Source organism: Manacus candei, unplaced genomic scaffold (genome assembly GCF_025592945.1).
Source record: "Manacus candei isolate 608988 ecotype Guabito, Panama unplaced genomic scaffold, ASM2559294v1 h1tg000016l, whole genome shotgun sequence".
Classification (NCBI taxonomy): domain Eukaryota; kingdom Metazoa; phylum Chordata; class Aves; order Passeriformes; family Pipridae; genus Manacus; species Manacus candei.
The window spans coordinates 1,434,120-1,460,047 of record NW_026138064.1 but is presented as its reverse complement, the minus strand read 5'-3'; the positions used below and the strand labels follow the sequence as shown (position 1 = coordinate 1,460,047).

General features: G+C 39.0%; 1 long non-coding RNA gene across 4 annotated transcripts; it reads left to right on the top strand.

Moving 5' to 3' along the window:
* The first annotated feature begins 3,504 nt into the window (after positions 1 to 3,504).
* On the top strand, positions 3,505 to 24,899 carry LOC127468975 (uncharacterized). 4 transcript variants are annotated; one of them, XR_007903756.1, is made up of 5 exons: positions 3,505 to 3,695; positions 14,017 to 14,060; positions 14,947 to 15,031; positions 15,147 to 15,324; positions 18,314 to 19,416. It is a non-coding gene; the product is annotated as an uncharacterized LOC127468975 (long non-coding RNA). The 4 variants fall into 4 exon arrangements; XR_007903757.1 differs by lacking the exon at positions 3,505 to 3,695 and adding an exon at positions 8,134 to 8,389; XR_007903758.1 differs by lacking the exon at positions 3,505 to 3,695 and adding an exon at positions 24,376 to 24,899 and having other exon boundaries at positions 13,751 to 14,060; positions 18,314 to 18,467.
* The last annotated feature ends 1,029 nt before the right edge of the window (positions 24,900 to 25,928 follow it).

The window sequence follows — 25,928 nt, the reverse complement described above, 5'->3', positions numbered from 1 at the left end:
AAGTATCTTCCTCTTTTGGCAGGAATTTAGATCTACTGTTTAATCACAGAATGGTTTGGGATAGAAGAGACCTGAAAGTTCATTTCGTTCCAACCCCCCTGCCATGGGCAGAGACACCTTCCACTAGACCAGGTTGCTTAAGGCCCCATTCAGCTTGGCCCTTAACAGTTCCAGGAATGAGGCACCCACAACTTCTCTGGGCAGCCTATTCCAGTGTCTCACCACCCACACAGTAAAGAATTTCTTCCTAATATTTGACATAAATCTATCCTTTTTCATTTTGAAGCCATTCCCCTTGATCATGTCACTGCATGCCCTTGTCAAGCATCCCTCTCAAGCTCTCGTGTAGCTACTTTAGGCACTTGAAGGGGTTCTAAGTTCTTCCTGGAGCCTTCTTTTCTCCAGCCTCAACAATCCCAACTCTCTCCTCCTGTCTCCACAGGAGAGATGTTCTAATAATATTTCATGTCAGAGATCTGCAAGATCATCATCATATTTTATTGGAGGTGGCAACAATTTACTAATTATCATCAATGGATTTCTGAAAAAAAAAATGTCTTTTCATTAAGTTTGTTTCTTGCTTTTCCTCAGAGGCAGAACTGAATATTTACATGTAGATCGAATCACTGTTAAATTGATTTCTTGCTATTTTTTTGTTCAGATGTTCTATTAACTCACCGTTTTGTGGCATTTTTTTCCCAACTCCATCCCGTCTTATTTATAGATGACTTTAAGTCTTCATGTTCATCCTACAGATAAGCATAGCTCAATTTATTATACCAGTTGATTTAATTGTACAGCCTTATCTGAAATACGTCCTAATTTGGCTTTATACATAAGATAGATGTATATGAAAAATCAAGAGATTCAGGCTTATTTGTTCTTTTGTTTGAAAAGAGCAACAGAGTGAACTTGAAAAGAGGACATCTAAGTTGAATTCTCAACTTTGCCAGAAATTCCTTGTATTCTCTTGGGAATTAGTTTCATTTCTCACCGACTCTGCTTCCTATCTTTAAAAGGTTTTTCTCTCCTTTTTCTCTCCTATATATTTAGATCCTTAACATTTTCTTGGCCTCTTGCTGTTTGTAGTGATCTTAATACTTCCAGATGTCAACATGATACAAGTAATAACCACAGGTTTCATATAATTTCTGCTGTGGCAGCATAAGATGGACTAGGTCTGATGGGTTTATCCCAAGGTCATATGGGGCTTTTTGGTAATGAGGTGCTTTTGTAGAAAAAATATAAAAGAAACAGTACTGCATTGTGAACATTTGTCAAGTCATCAGCCAAATTCTATAAAATCTATATACCTTAGTTTCTCCACCTATGCAGTGAAAAAAAAAGGAAGAAAGAAAAAAAAAAAGGAAGAAAAAAAAGTTTTTACATTCTAGAAGGACTAATAAAGCCATTCTGTTATTTTCACGAGGCTCTTTGCTAATGGGTGTGGGGTCCATAGAAAAAGCCCATCAAGAACAGAGTCTACTTTTTCCCATCTCGTGAATTTCTGATTTCAGTCGTAAGATCATTGTAAGTCTCTTCCTCTGTGATCCTTAAATCTCGCCCTAGCTGCAATAAGACTTCTCAAAGCCCTTTTATGACTGAAAAATAAAAAACAGAAAAATTTTAATTGGAAAGTAAGGAAATACTCTTGGGATATCAGGAAGCATTAAAGGAAAAGAAATAGGAGACAGATTCACATTAATATGTGTGAGTTCATAAAGAGGTTCTCTTTCAAATTCTCCTCCAAAATGTTAGTCTGTATAATGAATTGGACTAGCATGTATGCTATAAATGTAGCAACTACTGTAAAATGTGATAAAATTGATGGGTTAACAATCTAGATGAAAAAATCGTGACAAGACAAAATAACAGTGATTTGATCTTTCATGTGAATATTCAGTTCAGTCTGGGATGAGAAGTAACATTAATGATTAGAGGATGTAACTGTCAAAAAATCCTGGGAAAGAAATGTAATGGGAAGGAAAATATTATTCAGAACCCAATGCTTGTAATAAGTAAATTATTACCAACTTTGATAAAATTGGACAATTAATATGTAGAAGTGCCACAAAAGCATTTGGAGTCTCTAGCATGCAACATGAGCTGTTGCTTAATAATAGAGGACCTGGTTTAGTGTAAAACTTTTATAAACAACATCTTTTTATATTGTCCTTTACGTTCAGAAAATTACCTCATTTTTCTTGAGATCTTTTCTTAGGGTGTTAATAACAGAGTAGAGTTTTTGAAAAGGCTTTTCAGAGATAATCTTCTCAATTTTTAAGGAGTGACTGCACTTCTTGATAGCAGCAATTTTACTTTTAACTGCATGAAAGTTGCCCTTGACTATAAAGAGGTATATTAAGGATGTAAATATTACATGGGCACACATCTATAAGTGACTCTGTGGAGCACGTGAAGGGTATGTACAGGTTATTCAGGACTGCTTCTGCTGTTATGCAGATATATATTGAACTGGTAGCTGAGACACTGTCAGACATCTTTGAAAATGTACGTAAGTGATAATACACAGGCGATGGATTTTATAGCAATGCTGGAGCCTTTAAGATCCAGAAACACTAATTCAAGCCATGCCCTGGACTCACTCTGAAGACAGTCCTCATGCCTTATCACCCCAGCTGCAAAGAATTAGGGGTCCATTAAGCCAGAAAGTTAAAAGCACCCAGCTGTGAGTCTTTGTGTGCTCCTGCTTTATGCACTTATTGTGAGGAGAAACTGTCCTAGGGCACTCACCTTAGATGTGACTTTGTTTTAATATGATAGTGGTAAACATGTTCTTACATCTTACAGGAGGGATATTTACAACAGAAGAACATCATGTGGGAAAAGCTATTCCAGAATAGATCCGTGCAAGAGAGAATGCTTTCCTCCCTGCAAGAGTCTTGGTCTGCATTTATAGAAAATTCATAGTGCACAGATGGGCTCACCAAGAAATAGGAGTGCCCAAGCAAACTCACACTCTTCACTTCCTGCACAGAAGTGGCCCCAACAACAAATAAATATTTATTTTTCTCATGTGACCTTGCAGGTAGATGGAGTGTATAGAATGAGCCATAAAAACAGTATGGTAAATTTCAGTGACCTCTGATACACAGAGTCACCTAAAATGTCTCAGGTTGAATTGCAATGAGATCTCATATTACCAGCTATTGAGGAAGTTCTTCTCTATCTAGGAAATCCTGCCAGAAATGCAGTCAGCAGAAATTAAACGGTCAGTGAGAAGAAGCCAGCACAGAAGCGACATCCTTCTGTTCCCAAAGGCTGCAGTTTGATTCTGTCAGACTTCTTTTTCCTGCTCTAAGCCAACTAATAAAGCTCTGTATAATATATTCAGATTCCTGTGGTAACAGAGGATCTTTCTTTTCTTTTTGCATGACATTTTTTCAAAGTCAGCTTTTTGTGTATGATTCCTGCCTGCCAAATATCTGCCCCATTTGAAATCTATATCTAGCCTGAAACATTTTGTTTTGCCCTCTAGTTGACCGTCTGCGCCAGTGAAAGACATCCTTGTGAAGAAGTGCCCCTTTGCTCCTGTGGTTACCAATACTGTTCCACAGTTTCCAAGGGTGATGCTATTATATTGCTGCAGCCACTCTATGCACCCTATTGAGTAATTTATTGGCCAAGTTCCTAACAGCGGAAAGGCCTGTCTAGAATCCTGCTGAATTTTAAAGGTAGGAATATTGCACTTCATAACAAGCAGCCATTAATGATAACCAACAATATAATTCTTATGGAATTATATCTTGCATATGCATGAAATTCCCAAGCATAATAAAAAGCGAACCAAAGAAGTTAACCTCTTGTGTGCTGTGCTTCCTGGTGTATAATTACAGAATAGTGGAAAGAGCGTGACCCTGTGGCTCTTCAACATTATAATTAGCATTCCCCATACTGAAGGCTATTGTCTGGAGGACAATTTTGTCTCTCCTCTATTCTGACTTGTGCAAAATTATACCCTTAAATGTGAGTTCATGGCCCTTTCTCAAAGCCAGCCTTTTGTTTTCAGCGTAGCCCCAAAATCAATGGACTGGCAGGATGTGCAGCATACACCCACAGGGTCAGTTTGATGCTCATTCACTAGATACATACAGTGCATTGTGAGGATCTATATGAGATAACAATGATTTTCCACGTTTCAAATGTAGCCACATGAGATTAGGGTATTCGGCACAAAAACGCTGCCAACTCTTTATGTCATCCTATTAATGGTGAGTAGCAGAGTCTGTATGTTTTGCTTGGATTACAGAGCAAAAACCTGTTTCAAAAATCTTCCTGTTTCTCTTCTCATGTATCAATGAAGCTATGCATTATACCTCATTAAAACAAACTAAGGCACCTCATTAGCACTCACCAAGTAGTTTGAATGTCAGAATTTTAACTGTATAATTCTGACATGAAAAGTTTTACCAAAGAAAAGCTCAATTTAATTAAGGAGATACTGACAGGTTTTAGCAAAAGATTAACAATCAGAAGCTCAGAATTTTGCCTAGACTGAGGTCTGATGAAAAATCATGATCCTTATCTCAATCTACTTTTCCATTGAAAATTTCTGGCTTTGTTAATGAAGGGGTTTGACTTTTTAAAATTGTTTTTACCATTAACTTTCTTCTCTCCAAGGGGAATGAATGGACCTCCACAGGTACAAATGTAACTGTGGGACAAGTTTCCCTAATTTTGGCACCAAAATAAGTAGTCTTATTTTCAGAAGCAAAGTTCATCTAAGACTCCAAGTACGCTCAACCAGAGGAAGTCAGCTAGAAAAAACTTCAGATAGATGCACTGTTTATAAAGCTGTTTTCTTGTGGGACACTGACTGGTACACTGGTGATCGGCACTGTTACAAATTAGGTATTTATTTATGAATCTAACAGGGATTTGGGAGCAAAAAATTAAGACTCCTGTTGTTGAAAAATCTTGCATTAGATGTTCACAGAGATACTCTATACTAAAAAAAGTAATTTTTTCTTACTATTTTTATTTTTCCTATGATGGTGCTGTAAGAAAACATAAAAAATAGTGTCCTTAGATGTCTTTTACTCCATTTATTTTCAGATTCCCAAATAAGTAGGAATATTGTAGTCCAGACCTCTAAAACAACCAGCTAAAACTTGGATACAACTGCTGCTCCTTGCCCTGAAATACCGGTATTACATGTGTTACTGTACAACTTTATACTAAATTTGCTTCATCTGCCTACAATGAAAAAAGCAAACAAACAAACAAAAACAAAACCTCCACAAACAAACAAACAAACAAAAACCCAAACACCGAGTTTTATTGAGTTTGAGTATTGTGAATACCCATCAGTCTTGAATTGACTTTTTGTCCTTAGAAGACCAAAGAGAAAGCAGCACTGTAGCAAAGAACTACTGAAGAACCACATAGAATCACAGAATCACAGAAGGGTGATGTTGTTGGAAGGGACCTTAAATCTCATCTTGTTCCAACCCTGCTGCCATGGACAGGGACATCTTCCTCTAGACCAGATTGCTCAATGGCCTATCCAACCTGACCTTGAACACTTCTAGGGATGGGGCATCAACAGATTCTCTGAGCAACCTGTGCCAGTGCCTCACCACACACACAGTTAAGAATTTCTTCCTAATTTCCAATCTACACCTGTCGCCTGTCAGCTCAAAGCCATTATCCCTTGCTGTATCACTTCATGCCCTTCTCAAAAGTCCCTCTCCAGCTCTCTTGTTGCCCCTTTAGGTACTAGAACTGAAAGGTGCTCCAAAGTTTTACCAAAGCCTTCTCTTCTCCAGGCTGAACAACCCCAACTCTCTCAGCCTTTCCTCATGGCAAAGGTGCTCCAGTCCTCAAAGCATCTTCATGGCCTCCTCTGGACTCCCTCCAGCAGGTGTGCTTTTAGGTTCCCTAGATGAACATGATCATGCTCCAAATGATCCTGAAATGCTGCACAGTGTTGGCATTACCCAGAGTCAGAGTTTTGGACCATGCCAAAACCATGTGATGAGTCTTTGTAACACTGGTATAGCATGCATTGTTCTGAAATCAGCCTCACTTTTGCCTGTGGTATCCAAGTAGGTATAGGCAGTGTGTTTAGGGTAGGAAGACAGAATCTGATCACTGAAGCTTTTCCTTTATATGGTACCTTTTAACTCATTTCCCACCTTACTCATAGCCACAGCTGAGTGAAAAGTTTGCAATAAATAATTAATACAACAAATTTAGTCTTTTTTTCATACTCTGCAAGCAAATAATGATTTTTCAAGCAAATTTCTATTCAAATTTATCAAATGCATGCTGCACAATTGTTTCATTACTTCACAGCTGAACACAAGTAGCTCCACAGGCATATGAGATGATTGACTTCTGAAAGGTCATATATACTGCTTAATTGTAGCTAATTAGCTAGGAGTTTTAACCTTATTTTCTATGTGAAGGATCAGGAACAAGCTGTACAACTTTCCACCATTTTCCTTCTTTATTTCTGAGACTGGTGCATTACTAATTTTTCTAAGTCCATGAGGTACAATGAAATTATATCCTACTTTGTGTTTTAGTTTTTGCTCTGAAGAGTGAACCGTTCAATGAGCTATAAAATTTTGTTATTGAAATAAGTAATTTATTTTTAGTGTTCTTATAAAAGCTAATAGCTTTTTTGCTGTTGTTTTTCATAATACCATATTGACATACAGCCCTTATGGCTGATGCGACACTAGAACTTTTGTTATAAATTTATGTTAAAAAAAAATTACCTGCTTAGCTAATTGAAACAATGATTTCCAATAAATTCACCTCCTTAAAAATACTTTCCTCTTTATTTGAAATCCAAAATTTTTCTCAATGATTTCTTTATATTCTATTAGTTGTACTTTTCTATATTTAGACAGTTAGATTCACATGTTTCTGATGAGAAAGATAGTATTATGAGCTTTTCATAATTTTATAATAAATATATAAATAGCCTTAGTTCATGAGAATTTTTAGCTATTGTGTAAAGGGGCTTTTAAGTCATAAAGCTAACCCCTCCCAGACTTACTTCTTTTATACAGAAGAACTGATATTAAGTTTGTTTCCATTATTCAGTGCTAACTGAAAAAAAACATAATATTGACCTGGTCTTTAACATCTGAAGTTCCCAATCCAGTGCAGAAGTTAAATGTCTTTGCTCTTCCACTCTGTAATGCAGAGAATGTGGTGGGAACAGAATAGCAAGGCAACTCAGCTGGAAAATATCTCAGATAGATGAAATATTTGTCAAGCAGTTTTCTCATGTGAATATGCCTCTGGTTGGTATATGCCAGTCACTAGAGCATGGCATTTGTTTTATCTTCTGTCCCAAGGATTTATTTTGAAGGAAAAACTGCTGTGTAAGGCATCATAACTGTGGAGACAATAAAGCAACACTAGTTTAGCAAGAGCTCTATCTTTCATAACACTAACAGACAAAGAGTCAAGTTTTAATATTCTCTAAGTCCTTTTATCAGATAAGAATTTTATAACAAAGGAACTTTAAGGCAGGTTCCCTTTCTTCTTCTCTGTTAGATTCATATTCATTATTGCCAACAAGACATAATTTTGCATTTTTTAAAGATGCAGACATCAAATATGATGGTTTTGAATTTAAAATTAATAACAACAACTATGATATTAAAAAACATGTTTTCCCCAGATGTGCTGATGTCTCAATAGAATCTTTATGTAGAAAAGGAAATAAGGCACATGTAAGTGTTTATCAGCTCTGCATCTTACAAAACCATTGTCATGAATAAAGACAGCAAAATATCCACTGGGTGTTATCTGATCAAAAATATTCCACACGTACAAATCAAAGCTAGGGGGAAAAAGAGCCATAGGAAGATGAAATAGATGAGAAAGCAACCACATTAGGAAAATGCCACTTATTTAAACATTTAGGATTTAAAAAAGGCAAAACAAGAGCTAAGCAAGTACCCCCTCAGGGTTCATGTTCTCACAAATGGGTCTCTGAACCGCATAAAGATATGTAATGATTCTGTTTTCCAGCGTGATGTGGACACTAATCCATATGCAGGACATATTTGAAGGTGTGGGTGGACAAAAAAGAGAGTTAAGGCTAAAAAGGCAAACAGGCAGCAATTAGATTCAATTGATGTTACAAAATTAAATATTATTAACATTATGAAAAGAAAAAGCACTGTAGTACACTAATGCATAATACCTGCAACATGCTAATTTACTGCTGACCCATATTTAGTAAAAACAGCATCTATTACTCGTCTCCTGGGTGAGGCAACAACACAACGCAAGAGAGAGGGCATCTCCTACATGGTGACAAAGTTCCCATGGAAAAGTTTTCCAGTTGCTGGCACTTTCCTCTCCAAGATGACCATTCTGGAGCTTGTTTCAGTTCTTATTTGTAAGTTATTTTTGTCTCTGACCATCAAAGTTCCATAAATAGTCCCATCGGTACCGAAACTGAAGAAGCTGGCTCATTTATGTATATCCCCTTTGGCTTACTTTCATTCCTGAGGTGTCAGTTTCTCATGAAAATTTTCCTGGGGGGCAGACACATGTATTAGCACTCTCCCACCTATATTCTTGGGATTCTAAAGGATATCACCAGCACTCTGGCAGCATATTTATATGGTTTGTTAACTATTTCCACAAAATATGCAGATATCTGATGACCTTTTTTTTTGGGTTAATTTTTGGGGCTTTACATTTTTAAGGGTTTTTTATCCAAACATTTGATCCTAAACAATTTGTGAAAAAAAATTACTACCAAGTTTTTAATAAAACAGAATTGCTGTTACCACATGATATTTTGAGTTCAGTGCCCTTAACATAAAAAGATCTAAAATTTGGAAAATATTGTATTTAAAGTAAAAAAAACTTCATTAGTGCTGGTAACACTGGGACAGTCACCACATTTACTTGCCACAGTGATCTTCTAGGAGCTGTTTCTAACTAAAAATAATTCCCTTTCTTGAAGTTGAAGAGAGAAAATCAATAAATGTGGGAGTGGAAATCAGTCCTGTATAATTCTTATTTAATCCTACATATTTCATTTGTACAATGTCATTTTCCCATATACTTTAAAAGAATAATAATCAGTAATCTCTTGATGCACTTAGAGGAGCAGAAATGTTGTCCATATAACTGAATCAAATACAATGGGAAGTCCAACATGCTTGGATAGGCCATCATACTGAAGGTATCTATAGTCTTAAATGCAATAGGATTGCCTACTTCCTTGGAAAAATATGAATTAGAGAACCATAGGACCATTCAGGTTGGAAAAGACCTTTAAGATCATCAAGTCCAATCCGTAACCCAGCACTGCCCAGCCATTACTAACCCCTGTCCCTAAAAAACATATCTACATATCTTTTAAAGCGCTCTGGGGATGTTAACTCCATCACTTCCCTGGGCAGCCTGAGAGAGCAGTTTTGAGAGATGTCAGTGATTTGGATGGGCTGGAAGGGGCCACAGCTCCTTACCAAAGCTCAAAATGATCTCAAACATGTTGCCTTGTGATTGTTATGGGATTTACATGATACTCATTACAAGCTTGCTTAAAGCAAATTAAGTGAGAAGCAAGACAATACATCAGAGCCAGGCATGCCTTTCCAGACTGAGTTTAAATGGCTTTACAAGGAGGGCAGATCTGGTTGCAATGAAGTATTCACAGTCTGCAGCAGAGTTGTACCCACCAACCTGTTGCTTATGACAAACTTCTTAGCAAAGTCATAGAATCACAGAATCCTGGAATAATTCAAGTTGGAAAAGACTTCTAAGGTCATCAAGTGCTGTCAAGCCCACCACCAAACTATGTCCCTAAGCACTACATCTACACAACTTTTGGAAGAGTTTCAGGGCATGGCTCAGTTTCAGGGTGACTTATCCCCTTCCCTGGGCAGCTGTGGCAGGGTTTGACCACCATTTTGGTAAGGAAATTTTTTCCAGTATCCAAACATGGCTCAACTTGAGACCATTTCTTCTTGTCCTATTACCTGTTACTTGAGAGCAGAGACCAAGTCCCACCTGGCTACAACCTCCTTCCAGGTAGCTGTAGAGAGTGAGAAGGTTCCCCCCTGAGTCTCCTTTTCTCCGAAGTAAACACCCCCAGCTCCCTCAGTCACTTCTCATCAGGCTTGTGCTCCAGAACCTTCCCTGTTGGAGGTGCCCCGATGGAGACATAGGAGTGGTGGAGAAAAATTAGTGAAAAGAAATCAGAAGAAAAAGAGGAAATAACATCAGAATGCACTTACATCGTGGTGTGCTGTGTGCCTGTCAGGACTGTGCGAGTGTTTGTTTCAAAGTGCCTTTACTCTGTTGTGCAATGGTTTTATTATTAGTATAATATATTTTATTATAAAAATGTATTGTTCCTGGTACTGTACCCCTGCTACCCTTTTTCCTATTGGTTCAATGTAAGCCCTCTCCTTATTCATCCTACCTGCTTCACCTGTTCTCCCTAGAGACAGTTTCCCATTTATCCATGTTTAGACAGTTCCACCCCTTGTTGCTGTGATTTGCCACTCCTGGAATACTCCTCCCAGTCTCCACCCTTTGTTCCAAAACAGTGCCTGCTTTCCCTATAAAAGCTGGCATCCATGTTTAATAAACGTTCATTTTGTGTCACACTGTGACTCTGCGCAGAGTGATTCTTTCTGGGTCTTGCATAAGGGGGGTTACAGCTCTACCCCCATCACTTCCCCAGCTCTGTTTCGCTTTTGCTCCAGCACCTTACTGTGTTTCTTGCTGTGAGGAGCCCAAAAATGAACCCAGGATTTGAGACGTGGCCTCACCAGTGCCAAGTACACTGCCCTGGTCATGCTGGTCACGTTATCGCTGATATCACGCAGGATGGCCTTGGCCTTCTTGGCCATACGCTGGCTCAAGTTTAGATGTTGTCAACCAACACCCCCAGGTCCTTTTCCATTGGGCCATTTTCCAGCCATTCTGCCCCAAACCTGTAGCACGGCCTGGGGTTGTTGTGACACAAGGGCAAGACCCAGCATTTCACCTTACTGAATCTCATACAGTTAGCCTCTGCCCATCTAGCCTGTCCAGATCCCTTTTCAGTGCTGCTTCCTCCAGCAGATCAACACTCCCACTGAATTTGGTGTCATCTGCAAACTTACTGAAGGTACACTCAATCCTCTCATTCCAATCATCAATAAAGATATTAAACAGGACTGGCTGCAACAAAGAGCCCTGGGGAATCTTCCTAGTAACAGCCTGCCAGCTGGATGTCACTCCATTCACCACCACTCTTTTACCCAATGTAGTGTAGCCATCCAACACATGAGCATCCAGTTTCTTCTGGAGAATGCTGTGGGAAACAGTGACATAGGCTTTACTACAGGATATTATTTATCAGTGTATGATTTGGAAGTGCAGTATCACAGTCAATTTTGGAACATAATTTTTTATTGCACAAATGCTATGGAAAAACCCAGGCAACGTTCAACATCTTGCATTGAAAATTTAGAGAATGGGATGGTTTGAATGCACGCTATGTAAGCCAACATGTGTCCAAACCAAAAATTTTTAGCTTTCTTTTGACTATGTAAACACCCTTTTGAAGCAAGACAACTTGTGTTATAAGCAGTTATCTATGAATGAAAAGAAACATCTGGCACAGACTAATGCAGTGTTGAATAATGTGGACATCTTCAGAGAGACACCACCAACATAGGACCAGGACCCTAAAAGTGACCACTAAGTCTACGGAAATCTCTTTTGCATCCATATCTGTAAATAGGCAGCAAATGATAACAAACAGACTCAACTAAATCACAATTAGCATTTATATATCCTAAACCTCATGGGTGTCTCTTAATGTATTACATTAATGCTATGTCTCCTCCAGCTCCTGTGTTCAGGACCTCTAGTTTGGTAGGGAGAAGATGAGTGTGGAGTTACTCTGAGGTTGTCTCTGTATGATGATGATAGGGATTGTCTATAACATTTATTTTTGGTGGGTTTTTCCTCTTTTTTTTTTTTAAGAAAAATGTAACTTTGTATAGTTTATGCAGATCAGAATGTATTTGCTTTGCGTATCAAAGGCAACAGGGCAGTGAACTGCAGTTAGTTGTACTTACAGTATGTTATATTTTATTAATATAGTATATTTACAATCCACCACACCAGTTATGATTTACTCTCCTGATGAAAAACAGGGAACGGAAAGGCATCATAAGAGGAAAAAGAGAGGAAAATGGAATGGTTATTGCAGGGGTCAACATTAAGTCTGTGACAGGCTAAGGGAAGGAGGCACCAGTTCTGGACTTTTATATTTCATCACAAATCATTCTGTTTTGCCTGGAGCCCATGACACTGGAAGTCAACAACCTATGATCCTTTACCCCAGACCCCCAGGGTCCTGAAGCCTGGTATCTTTTTCAAAAATTCAACTCATGACAGTTCCTCCTTCTTGCTCCCCGTTTGAAACTGAGGGGAGTTTTTTTCTCCAATAACAGTTGAAAGACTGTGTTTTCTAAATTCAAGCCTTATTTGCCTCTGTTCTCTAAAACAAGGTAAAGCAGAGGTATCTTGACATCTAAAAGCAATCTGCAGAGGACTATAACATCTGAAGATACCATCCTGTGGCAGACAACTCATTTACTGCGGGTGGTACGGGCAGTACAGCTAAGGTTCCCTGAGTCTCTGCAGTGTAAGACCTTGTTTTCAACTGTTTATAAGTCTGCCAAATACATTTGCATTCATCTTTCTCTATGAAGTATGTTCCATTTTACTTTCCTTGCCAGGATGTAAGATGAGTTGTCTGTTTGCATCTGGAAATAATCTGTTCAGTCACCTGTCATAAAAGAACAAAGAAAACTGAGTTTTAACAAATGAGAAATATGAAGGAAGTATTATAACGGGCATCTCTTGTCTCACAGAAGCATCTAGTACCTCCTCCTGCAGGTCCTCCCACAGCTGTAACCCCTGCCAGCTCTCATCAAACTGGGCTTGTAGGCAGTGCTGTGATACTCAATAGCTTTGAAACAGTGCTGATGACTGAGATAAGGCAAACTACATAAAATGCTGGGTATTAAAGATAGAACTTCTTTTGCTATCTACTTGCCAAATATTGCTGATGCACCTGTTTTATGTTCAGAGTGGGAAGACAGTCAAAAAGGAAGTGGCTAGTTTTAAAAGAGAAGCAGCTCTTTCAGTTTCTCAAAATAGCCCAGATAGAGAACTGGGTAATAAGAATACGTTACTGAGTAAATGTGTGTTTGAAAAGTGCTTGGACGTTTTTTCATTGTCACACAAAAATAGTATATGCCATGTTTTCAAAGAATAAATTCATTTTCACTAGTCTGGAGTGCTTCTTATCTACATCTACCACTGGCAGATTAAGGTGCTGCTTTGGTGACAAGTGGGCAAGGTTTGTGAGAAAGCCTGTAGCGAAATTCATTATATGAATTGCCCTTTCCCCCCCTGATTTTCACTGCAGTTCTCATACAGATGCAACGGAGAACACTCAAGATGCTAGTGTACACAAGCTAACATCCTCTGGCATACAGATTTTCTAAATGTGAAGGCAATTTTTCTAGGCAACATATTAATTTCCTCAGTACTCAACAGGAACACTGGCTGCAACTGCACTGCAGGTGGGGAAATTATAACAGGTCAGAAACTTGTAGGAGCATTAGAGAGTAGAGGAAAATGTTGGTCACTGGTAAAAGAAACCTCCATTAGAACATGAAAGTGTGCAATATCCTGGGATGTTAGGGACAAGGAAAAAAAGCATTCAGCATGGGACATATCTGCTCTTCTTTGCTGGCCGAATCCAGTTAGATGGTACACAAAAGTGTCTTATAATGAAGTGAACAAAGATTTTCCACACCTACTAGGGTGGTAACCCTGGAGCTATGAAAGAAAAAAAAGAATCTCTTAGAAACCGCAGAACACTTGTTAGTACTTTAAAGCCCGGAGAAAAGGTTTTTATGTTGGCTAGTTGAAAGAGAAAAGAGAACTTACTAAGAAGTATGGTATGATTTTTTTTAACATTTTTTTTCTTTTCAGTTTGACCACGAGTCCCTCTGAGCAAAGCAGAATCTTTACAACCTGTGAGTTTGGTTATAGGGGTAAAAAAGAGCATAAAATGTGTGACATTTGTACTAGAAAAGGAGTCTTGATTCATTCCCACACACATATATAATACCTATACACCACAGAAGTACATAATGGAATCACATCATTTTGTCTGTAGGTAAATACAGAACTATAAGGTAAATGTGGTGATTCCACTGCCTTATGAAGCAAAAACAGTTGTAAAGACTGATGACTCTGACAGGCGGACTGCTTGGTGCGGAGATTTCAAGTCTGCTAAGCAGACAAGTTCCTGAGCCTCCCCACAGCACATGGGAACCATGCAAAGGGAGGAACTGAGAAGGAGAAAGGACAAATCCCCACAGACAGCCCTAGAATCATTAGAGTTGTGGACCAAGCATAGCATTCACAGGGAAATGTCAATACTGTGGAACCAGGAAAAGGAAAGGGATATTGTAGGTGGTGCTGCTCTTCGATGCAGCTACAGAGCTCTGTTGAGAAGTGAGTCCAGAGAAGATTAACGCAGCAAAAAAGTTTGCACCTCTTGTAAAGCCTTAATTTTCCCTCTTAGTTAAAATCCTACCCAATTTGATATGTTAATAAACATTCATTCCACATATGGAATTTAAAAGCAAGAATCTGCTTTCAAAAACACACACAGGATCTGGACATGCTCCATACAGAAAATCAAATAAATAGCTTGGGGGAAAAAATATTCAATTTAGAACAGATATGTCTAATGTTTAGAGCACCAGGTTTTTTTCGGGATCATCTCAACTCCAGAATATGCCATCTGAGGGTTCCTCTAGTTTTCAGGACTAAGGGCCAAACTTGGGATCCTTTCCCTTTGAGGATATGGATATTTAAATGATATTCTTTGTCTATATGCTTAATTTCCTAAAGGTATGCAAATGCCTTGTGACACTGAGAAGGCCAGAAGACATTTATCACTATGCCTTTGGGATGTGTCTGGCAGTCTGTAGAGAAGGTACCATACACTCTTACCATTTTCAATGGCCAACTCCCAGCACCCACTAAAAGGACAAACTCACACTTTCAAAAATCTCCCGTGTACTTGACCCAGCTCTTTATTTGTTCCTCAGTGAATCGTGTTCTGCTGAAGGCTGTAAGCAGCTGTCAGAGATGCAGAGAATAAGGACTGCCGTGAAATTCTCCCACCTGTATCCTCCTCCAGCCTGTACCCTCACTTCCTGATGCTGAGTGGTGTCCCCAGCTTGGCCATGAACTCTATCTGCCTGTGGTACACTAGCAAGATTGCAGGTATTCCTATTAGAAAAAAAAACTGGAGACAACTCTTAACTGTGTCTTTGAATGAGGCTTTGAATGTGGCTTTTTTTTCTAACATGCACAAGAAGCAATATACTTAATAGGGTTTTTTTAAGAGATGTTTGGAATCTTCAGTTTTAGGATACTTTTTAGGCTCTTGTAATACATGCTGAGATGTGAGACTGAATGCAAGCTGGGCATTTGGGGATGGTAATGATCTGCAGGCAGCATTTCTATCTAGAACTGTAAGGAAATTGCAGAGAGACCAAGATCACCAATCCCTATAGATCAGTCCCTTGATATCAACGGGGCAAGACTGACCCACATTATCTAAGAATCATAATCCCAATTCCCCAGATGTCCAATGACACTGAGAATCTGAGGTCTGGAATGCTCAGATTTTGACTTAAATTAACCTTTTCCCTGTAGTTTTGTAATTTTAGGATATGAAATTCATCTGCGTTAGTACCTCCATCCCTCACACTTTTCTTTAAGAAATTATTTGGAAAAGAAACTGCTATCTTTATAGAAATCTGAAACATTAGAAAGATATTCAGAGAACTCATTGTTGTAGTTAAAATAGAACTAAAATAAAACCAAGTATTCTCTCACTTAACAAGCACACTGATAAAAAATCACTTGCAAGGGTTTTTAACATAAAAGGCTACAAGACCCTAAAAATGTTGCTGTCATTTTTGAGAAGCACAGTCTCCTTTGAGCCTGGAGAGGCTACTGAGTACTGTGTATTTTACCAAAAGCCTTGACTAGCATAGCATATTATCAGGATTATCTGCCTTTCTTTATAAGCACATTGTAGCCCTTGCGAATCACACCAACTACTTTCTCTGCCGTGGTTTCATATACCAGTGGGCTGAATTATTCACTCTCTGCAATCTGAGTTTGCACAAATTCTTTCAAAGAAATTAAAAGGGGGGCTGGTGAGGCTGGTGAAGGGAGAATGAAGGACAAGATTAAGTCCATGAAACATGCTGGGAGGCTCTTGAAGATTCTTGTGTTTTGATGTGGTAAAAAATCCCAGCTATTATACAGCAAGATAATCTTTAACAATGATGATAGCTAGTTAATAGCTACGCTGAGCACAGTGAAAGGAAAAGTGGAGTGGGAAAAGCTGACTATCTGCCTCAGATTATTTGTATTTGGAAGCTACATTATTTTTTTGTCAAAGCTACGTATAAAATTTTTTCACATGAAGCAAGTTTAATCTTCTCCAGATCTGTGAACCCTGGTTAGCACCAAGGTGTTAATCCAGAAACCTCCCTTGGCACTGCTTTTTATTTCAACTGGGAAGATTCCTTTTACAATTACACTGCAATGATGGAGTTAGCAGGGTCAGAGGAGGTAGCATGAGAGATGAGAAACAAGCATATGTGACAACCTCCAGGAAACCATTTACATGCACAAAGCAAAATGTTTCCAAAACTAAGAGCCGTGCAAGTTTGACAAGCAAGTATGCAAGCACAGTTGTTCTGAAAGCTGGGCTGCCTTCAACAGATGGGCTCCCTCTGAACCAGAATAGGGGTTTCTTTGCTGGTAAAGGTCAGAAGTGAGCTACCGCAGACACTGGTGGAGGGAAGAACATGGTACACTACCTTTCAGGTTGGTGTCACTCCCAAATTTTGGTCAGTCTCCATGCAGGGAGGAGTTAATAGCTGTAGCAGGCACTGGTCTTAAGTGATGGTAGTACACATAGCTTGCACTGCCTTGACACACTCGCAGCCTCCAGCATAGTTTGCAATGCCATGGCCACTTTTCCTGAGCAGGAGTTGTGTGCAAAGACAATCAAAGGTTTAGAATGAAAAAACTGCTTTCAAGCAGTCTAAACTCACAAATTATTATAATGTACAAGGGCAGCGAGAGAGGTGTTCACCTGTCAGTCTGCTGCATTTAAGACGCGAGCCTATCTCCACTCTTCCATGCACTGACTTTAAAAAAAATTACATGGGTGAAAAAAAAAACAACAAAAAACACAACATCTTTGCTACAGAGACATTTTTAACAAGTATTCCAGAAAGAGCACCAGCTATCAAAAAGGCTGCCAGGACCAGAAGGAGCCATCAATCGAACAAGTTTACATTTCAAAGTTTTTTGAGAACAGTGAAAATGTCTTTACTCTCCTTGATGGGAAAACTGCAGTGCTATAGAAAAGTATCTATTTGCTGCTCCTTACTGAAATGCAATTCTCTGAAGCAGTCCTTTAACCGGCGATGGTGCTAGAATGTTAGATGTACATATATATATACACATGTACATATACATATATAAAAATATATATAAATATATATATTATGTATATATATATATAAAATAGCTCTCCTGAGAGTTCTGCTCGGAGCTGCTTTAAGATCATGGAGTCAGTCTGTTCTCTTTTCCTTTTGTATATGCTATTGTTCAGCTCTAGAGTTTCTCTTTGATATTAGAGATGAAGTGGTTAATTTTTTAAAAGCCTTTCCTGATAGTGTTTAAGAAATGGCAGAGTGTATTTGTCTAATTTTGACATTTATCAGATAATTCAGTCAAGTTCCCTCATGTGACACAGCTTCGTTCTCTCAAAAAGAACCTGCTGCAAACAAAAGGCCATAGTATATTGTACAGCATCGCTGCTGACAGATGTTTCAAAATTAAACTGCTAAGCCTCCCTTGCCCTGTGGAACCTGGAAGAATACAAAACAAACAAAAAAAATGGAATGACTCTTAACAAGCTGTACTTTCTGTATCTGTGCTACTCATTTCATCTCTGTGCTTGATTTTTTCTGAGTCATTTGAAAATGATTAGGCAGCTCAAATAATTGTTTCCTGGGTATATTAGCAGCACTATAATTGTCATGTTTAAAGCTAAAGTTGGTAAAGACTGTAGTCTACTCTGGAATATTCAAACTTCCAATATACAACAGCTCACAGATAAATATTTTGAAACTTTTATTACTAGTTTCCCTAGCAGTTCTTTTCTTTGTTTCTTTGACAGGACCCCAGATGGATTCAGTCTGACGCTGTTCTTCATTACCCAATGGCACTGCCTGAACTCTGGATGGAAAGGTTGTCATCTTGCCTTTGGCCAGCATCTTGCAGTTGCTACCATACACTGGCTGTTGCACACTCTCCTCTTCTGGGTGGCAAGGGTAAATGAGAGGCCTTTACTTCTTTTGACATGCAAAAAAGAACAAATGCCATCCACTACAATATATAATTTCTGTGAGTACAGTCACAGCCCCAGACTTATCGAAATAAGTTATACTTGGTATAATTCATTGGGGGGAGAGGGGGGAAGTTATCAGCTACCATGCCAACAGTCTTTGTAAATACCATTGGTTTTCGATGAACTCTTTTTGACCTTCTGGTCTGAGGTTGCTGTTGTGTGATGTACATAATTCTCTCAACACTGGTCCATTACTTCTGCTCAGGGTTGGGGGTCAAGCCTGTAGTGTAAAGTCAAAGAGAATTAGCAGCCCTATCAATAACCAGCAGCAGGACTGCAGTCCAAATGATAGACCATAAAAATTCAAGGAAAGATGAATAAAAAGTGAGGAAACATGCATGTATATTCTATAGTTTGAGCAGCTGCTGTGGACTATCAACATCATCAGGAGATCTCAGTGCATTAGCATAAATTCAAATGACAAATGCACAGTGCTATTCAGAGACTCATTAATTTGCAATGGGTGCAGTGCTCATGACATATTAGTGAAAAATTCAAATGTCTTTGTAGCATTGTGAGTTTAGTTGCGGGACCTAAGTTGCTAAAATGAAAACGTGTGCAATTTTTTAGCAGTTTATTAAATTATGAAGTGTGATAACTATATCTGTGCATTTTTTTAAGCAGATGAGGTCCAGCGTGCTCCGGCACCAAATTGCACGGTTTGTGTTGAAATCTCCTGTCAGACAAAATCTGAGCTGGAGCTGAAATACCAGCTAGGTGCTGGCTGCTGCAGCATGCAGGCTGAGATCTCCCCCTTCTGGGTGAATGGCATTGCCACTGAGAAAAAAGGAAAATTCACTTCTTTCAGAGCTTCTGCTTTTTTATTCCCCCGTCTTCTCTGCCACATTAGCCACCGGTTGTTTTGCACAATGATTAGAGGAGACATGATAGTAGAAATAAAATAATGCTGTATTATTATGTGTGAGCATGATGGTTTCCTCTGTCACTACTTATGCACAAACATAGCATGTACATGTAGGATAATTAAACATGTATGGAAAGCCTTAACTGGGAGCAACTCATCTTGAGCTATGGTTTTGTTTATCTGCAAAAAATGGAGAAAGAGAAGACTTACGTTTTTGTGGGGAACAGCCATAGTACTCTTTCATAACATTTAGACCAAGCTTGTAATTATAACATCTGAAAACTGAAATATACCACAGTGCTGTTTATCCTCAGTGCCTTGACTCTGTCCTGCGTGTGCAGTTCTGACACACTGCTGTATCTTTCCGACCTCGATGAACACTGTAAACTCTACCATATATTTTTGCTTCCTCTTGGACCTCTATCTATATCTTTGTCTGGCCCTGAGTTTACATGTTTTTCTGTCCACCTGGCTGTCACATCTAGTGTGAGCTTCCTTTACCAGAAAAATATACTGTAAGATAATTGCTAGTACTTTTTCTGAAGAATAAAAACCTTAGTTTTAAAATACAGGAGCCACAATACCTAACTTGCAAAAAATAGCTTACATTTTCAAAAGCACTAGATTTTAGCTGCACAGCCTCTGAAAAATTTTGAAGCAACCTGATTTTTGGAGATAGGGGAAATAACTACCAGTTGCATGTCCAAACCCATTAGTTGTTCTTGAACATTTGAGTGTCTCTGTAAAACACAATAATATTTTATATATACACCAGTCATTAGGTGGTACAATAATAAGAGCCCTAATAAGGTTTGCAGCATCTCCTAGCATATGTCACACCTCAGAGTGAAAGGAGAGCTATTTCTCACTCTGCCTTCTCATCTGTGTCATGCCACCTGCCACATAGGATATGGTATGTCACAGCTCAAAAAACAAAAAAAGACCATAAAATAAGAAATGTCATGCCTTTTCCATCCCTTTGAGGAGTAGCACAATTCCTCTGAGCCCCTCTGTGTTCAGATAATCATGATGCTTGCCAGGTGACCTGAGCTGCCAGTGAGCTAAGAACATGTGGAAAGTGCTTTGCTCTCTCCACATACGAAAGAAAAGCAGTCAGCACACCACCAAACTAAGACAACAAATAACTATAAATTGGCTTAAAGCTATAGTTCCCAAGTTACACAAATGGATTAGGATGCTCATCTGACCTCAGCTTCTACCTTCCTCCAAAGCCTTCCCAGCTAGACACCTGGGGTGAGATCATAAAAACTTCATGAACCTCCCATTACAGTCAGTTGAAGCTTCATCATACCCTAACATCACACCCTAACATTTTCATTAATCTTGCCCAAGACCTGACATGAATGTCCACATCACTTGGACCTGAGTTACTGCAGTCACAGGGAAGGATTTTGAGGAGAAGAGAACAGATGCAACGGCAAGGTGTGATGCTAGCAAAGTTTGTGTCTGGGTGTGCAGATGTTGGGATTGTCTTGGGGCCGCAACATTCCTTCCCGCTCCAGGTTTCAGCCAAGGGAAGTGCTAAAAATCTGGCGTAACAGTCAAGACTGGACCTTCAGTTATTTTAGACACAGAAGAACAAACATTCAGCTACAAAGGCTGCTCCAGGGGATCGCAAAAAAGAAAGAGCCAAGAGTGAGCAGAGCTATGTCTCCATGGCCCCAGCTGGTTGAAAAGCACAGCAGCTATCCCTGAATTCTCCTTTCCCCTTCACCACTGAAATGCTGGTGTTAAGCAACAGAGCAGGCCTTAACACAGGCCTGCCAAATATTTCAAGTACGGAGTCACTGTCCTGACCAGAGCTGATAGGACAGCTGAAGGTCCTTCTGCAGCAAACAAATACTTCAGTGGTCCTTCGCTGACTCTGTCTCTCCGATATTTCATTCCCTCCACTCCACCCAAGGTAAGACAGGAGCCAAGAGCATGGTGCCATAGATGATTGGCTGGTGGGATTGCCAGTGTCAGCGGGATCCTAAAGGTTAAATGCCATGGGATCAGAGGAGCCTGGAAATTAATGAGTTGCCCTTCTCCTCCTATTACGCATGTCAGGATCGAGTCCACTAGCTAAATGTCACTTACCCAGACTTCTGTGGAGAGATGAAATTTTATTTTGTGTGTGTCTCTCAAAAACCCAGTTAGAGGAAATAGGGCAGAGGTGGTATTTCTTATGAGAAACAACTTTCCTTCATTAGCAGGCAGCACTGCTGGAAAACAGGGCTTGGTTTAAACTAGACCACCTAATCTCTGCAACCAATTGTACAGGTCTTCCTGTGTTTACAAGTTCACTTGATATTTAGACATCAGTGGAGAAAGCTTTTTGTACCTGATCAAGAAAGCAGTCAAAAGAAAAGCTTAATTGCAAAGAAATTTTTTTCCGTACCACAAAAGGTAGGATTTTGCTTTAGTTTCAGAAAAGCCCCAATCTTTTTTCACTTTGGATTTGTGTGGTTTTTTACATCACACCACCCAAGAGGCTAGCTGCTCTGAACTCTGTATTTCCAGGAATGACACTGATTTCAGGAACATATTCCAAGAAAAGGGACCTCATAAACAGTTGGGTGGCTGTCTGGGTAGCAACCGGACTCAAATGGGCAAGTCCCATCTAAGAATCCTACAAAATTATTATTACCTTCAGAAGAATCCCAGAAGAGGGAGTTTGATAAGACAAATGGAAAATTAGATTATGGCTACACGCAGGCAGAACCAGACAACTCCCTTCCAAAAAACAAATGTCATAAGTGAAAAAACTCTGGTCTGAGCTTTCACATCAATGAAAATCCAGTCAGTCTGCCAGCTTCAAAAGTAAAACTTGGTCCAAAGTCGTTACGAGAAATGAGGTGATAATATACTTAAGCTTATGACACTGTTTGTGTTAACATCTTTTTTTTTTGTGCAGAACATGTTTGTATTTCAATTGACAAAGTATTTACAATGAGATGAGATATACTCACCACCAAGGGCAATTAATTCAGGGTTATAAAGCTTGTGTTTCAGAACAGGCATGAATAATTCAGTGTTAGGTTGTTTAAGTGTGTTTTGTAAAATAGAGCTGCAGCTTTTGTTTTTCTTGAAAGCTTCTGTGGAAAAAAAAAAAGGTGATTTTTTTGTTTTTTCTTTTTCTCATCACCCATGGGAAGAGTAGTGGCCTTTTGTTGTTCCACACTGACCTGCATTTCTTGCTTGTTTCCCACTAAGTTGAAGAAAATACAATTTAAAATGGGAGTATTAAGGAGTAAGGAGTGCAACACTATCCCTTTGTGTCACAGCCTATCAAGTACCACAGGTTGTGGTACTTCAGACTGCTTTAATCATGATCAGCATTGCCAGATTGTGAACTTTTATGATGCTGATGAGCAGAAGTGCACACACACATAAATGCAGTATTTTCTTTTGAGTATAAGTCTAACCTGGTAAATGAATTTGTGTAGCCAAAGGGAAGGTGTCTGTGTGGTATCTCTCCATCTGTGCTTCAGATGCATTGTGTTACTTTCATGCTATTCCATAGGCTACATGTTTAAACAAAAAACAAACCTGGGTAGCTGCTGGATGACTGAACTGACTGATTTTGCCTGAAACTGTCATCACTACCTGAACTGAAGAGAGAGCAAAAAGGAGGAATTTTTTTTTTGTAGTCTTTACAAACTGGTGACATAGTTGAACGCACATTCAAAACACAGTCCCTGTTAGTGGCTGGATGGGCAGGGCCCAGTTAGGGGAGAAACTATGACCCTCCTTATGGTTCCATCATGGTCTTCAGAACTCTCATATTTGAAGCCACTTGTTTAGTATTTTAAATCAAGAAGTAGCAGAGAGTCAGAAACAATACACCAGAGAAGTGGAAATTGCCTCAAGTGAGGTAGTAAGGCATTAGCTCAGATAACCAACATTCATAATGCAAACTGCTGAATTTGAGGGTCCCACCAAAAATGTTCTTGCAGCACAGGACAGGCGCTGCCAGTTGTGCCAGTCTTGGTAAGTATTGTGTGCGCTGAAAAGCAAACCACTCCAAATGGGTAACATGGGAAACAGCCTTCAGTTTTTTTGTTATGTGGCTAAAATCTATTAAAGCAGTGAAACCTTCTGGTACTTCTGTGGTAGCTGAGTTGAGCCTTCTCGAACTAGGCTAATAATGAATGGAGAGCTGACTGGAGGTAACCTCTATATCTGTCCAGACCTCTCCACTTAAGAGACAGGGTAATGTATGGTACAGCTGAAACACTGGATTTTCACACTTTTTGACCAAATTCCTTTGTGTAAGTAATCATGAGACTTCTGAGAAGGAAGGAGAGTATGTGCACATCTTCTCTATCATGACTCAGACCATATCAAGCTCCTCTACACCTTTTCCTGGGGAGCTCCACATAGATCCACAGGGTCATAGAACCCTTTAGGTTGGAAACAGCCTCTGAGATTAAGTCCAACGATTAACCCAGCACTGCCGGGTCCTTCACTAAACCACTTCTTTAAGTGCCACAAGGAATAATATATATGCTCGCATGAGAGCACAGCCCAGGAAGGTTACAGACAAATACTGAGCCTGTTAACTCAGTGTTTTCAGGATAGTCTTTCATATTTCTGTAATGAATAAGAGAACACAGCAGTAGACAGGGCAAGGCCCACATCAGTTTCTCGCCATGGGGAAAGGACAAATGGAAATGTCAATATTGAATATTTACAGTAAATTGTGTAGCTTATTCAGGATGTCTGCAAGGGTAATGTGATTAAGGATTATGATTCCAAGGGAAACAAATGTGTGCCCCAAACCAGCATTTTTCTTTAGAAAAAACATCTTTAATTGTTACCTCGATAGCACTCCTTGTAAGGTTGATTTATTGTTTTCCCTAGAGTGATAAGTCTTGAACAAATGATTGGATGCTGTAGTGAATGGAGGTGCACAGCAGATTTGTTTTCTCTTTAGCATTATGTATTTCTTCTCTTTGTGCAGCAGCATGAGAGCATCTGAGTGAAATGCCCAGACCTTGTGCGTTTTAGGATTGCTGGCGTATGGAGGGAGACACCAAGTGCTGGGAGAGTGTGGGAAGAAACAAATTGAAAATCAGCCAGTGGGAAACAGAGAAGAAGGCATTTTTACTGCACTGTGTTTACAGCTTGTGCTTTCTCAGATCCTAAAAAATCCACTGTTTTGCCTACATGTCTGCAAGACATTATAGTTCTACCATGCATATCAGTGCACAGTTATTAAAGTAATAGCTTCTCCAAGCTAATGTGATGAAATTCAGGTTTGGAATTGCCTGTAAATTCCAGAAAAATGGAAGATTTAATGAAAGGTTCTTCAAATTACTAAACCTGAATGGTGAATTTGCAGCCTGCCCATTCTTAATGCTTTTAATTCTGTATGACAGAATTTTATACTCTAAAGTGCATTAAAAACCTGTAATCTAAGAGTGAGTTATCATAAAAGAAAGGATGTGTCTGTGTTTGTGTCTCTGTGTCTGTGTTGTCTGTGTGTCCTGAGCTCAATTCTTGAGTTTGGAAAACAGCTGACATACAGAGCAGCCATGAAATTGCAGCAGGGGCAGTTCAAGATATTCTGAGGTACAGGTATTGGGGGAGAAATAACATTTACAGGACTATCTCCTTTATTTCTTTCTTTTCCCACCAAGGAATGGTGCTTATATGTGTTGCCAGACAGGGTTGGCTGTGGAGGGGTTCTGTGCTCTTGGTGCTACAAATACCCCATTAGCCCATTTGGGAGTCACAGACCATCTGCACCCATCATCAGGGAAACACCACCAGTTTCAACTGCGACATCCTTTCTTCCTCATACTTTTAGAATTATTTTTAATGTTAGAATAAGTTAAAATCCAAGCCATAATGGCTACAAAATGCATTCAGAAAACTTAATTTACATCTTTTTCAAAAAGTCATAAAAACATTCTTATTACATATGTTCAAAAATATTGAACAAGGCTTTTGCAAAGCCCCTTTATTTTGTGATAGCTTGTTTTCATCTGTATTACTGTAGTCTTCTCAGCCTTGTTTTGCTAACGATGCCATTGCCTTTGTTTTCATCATGCCTCTTCATTATATTAATTATTTTCTGTTTTTCTTCACCTATCTTCTGCGATTAAGAAACTCCTCTATGGTTTGTAGTGTGATAGAATTGTAATAAAATCTGTATATATGGTTCACTATTGTCTTGTTTAATAAATATGAACTCCTAGACAATTTGTAATACTGCATTTCCCAGCCTGTAAAACATACACAGTGCAAGAAGTCATGTGAGAAAGAAGACTATATTTACAACACCTCCAATAACAAACCTGCTGTGGAACTCACTCCAAAGCCAGTCTAAACATGACAGCATTTAATAACTGAGCCACAAAAGATAATCATCCTGATTATGAAATGCTTCAGAGTTTAACCATTTTTGTAGTCCTGCTGCTACTAGCTGAAATACTGGTGAAAATAGTGAAATTTGTTATTGATTTTGATCAAAAAAAAGTTTCGAAGGTCAATACAAGGAAGGAACTGTAG